This window comes from Urocitellus parryii, chromosome 2, assembly GCF_045843805.1.
Source record: "Urocitellus parryii isolate mUroPar1 chromosome 2, mUroPar1.hap1, whole genome shotgun sequence".
NCBI lineage: Eukaryota > Metazoa > Chordata > Mammalia > Rodentia > Sciuridae > Urocitellus > Urocitellus parryii.
The window spans coordinates 487,137-488,287 of NC_135532.1; positions in this window are offsets into that span (position 1 = coordinate 487,137).

Sequence of the window (1,151 nt, forward strand, 5' to 3'; positions counted from 1 at the left end):
GCTTGGGAAACAGACTAAATTAAAAACTAAAAGGGGCTGGGGGCAGAGCTCACTGGTGGAGCATCACTACGTTCAACCCCGGGACCAGACAATAAATACATAAATGATGAGTTCCCTGGGCTACATCGGCTCCTGGTGGTTTGCAGGAGAAGGGGCTGCAGCAGGGAGCACAGTCACAGCACTCGGACCTGGCTCAAGTCCGGGCCACACAGGACAGGAGAGGCCCCCGGCACCCAGGCCTGGGGCGGCACCCGAGAGCCCAGGCACCTAACCCTGACCCTAACCTGCCTCTCCTTAAAGGGCTTGCACACCCATGTGCAGGTGCCAGGGGCCTGAGTCAGGAAGCTGGCCGGCTGAGGAGGCCCATCCGCTCCAGAGTCACCAGGAAGCTCGCAGGGTCCCTCACCTCAGGCAGATTCAGGGTGCTCCTGGGCCCTGCCTAGGAGAGGGGTGCTAAGAGCCCCTGGCGGGGGCCAGAGAACGGGTGGCATCCCACCTCCTCTGTCTTCCTGCCAAGGGAGCCTGGGGTGACCAGCAGGAGCAGAGGCCCCCATCCTGGTCCTGTCACTGTGCTGGGACCGGGGGTTTCTCATCCTCGGGCCTCAGACGTTCACTGTGAGGGCCTGAGTCCCACAGAGAGGGCAGAGCTGGGAGAGGCCTGTGCTGCAGCTCATGATGGCCACGCCCCCTGCTGCCAGGTGGTCCTGAGCACACTCCAGGAGGAGCTTCGGAGCAGGACCGTGCCTGCAGGTGGCAAGCCCTGGGCTGGGGCAGGCTGGTCTCAGGAGCCAGGGCCCATGTGCCAATGGCACTGACCAACACTGTCCTTGCTTCTCAGAGTCTGAAGACCAGGGGCCAGACCCAAGGAGGGATGCAGATGATACCATCTGGTAAGCAGGTGTGTGTGTGTGTGTGTGTGTGTGTGTGTGTGTGTGTGTGTGTGCAAGAACAGACCCCCACCAAGGTCAGGCTTGGGAGGGACCCAAGGGAGCGGTGTCCTGAGAAAATCCACCTGAGGGCCTGGGGGGCGTTTAAGAATTCACGTTTATTGGGAGGGACTCCCCACAGAAACAGGACCCTCTGTCCCCTCCTTGCGGCCCATCCCAGCTGGCCCTGGCCTCAGGTAACTGGCTTGGCCAAAGTGTCAGAGC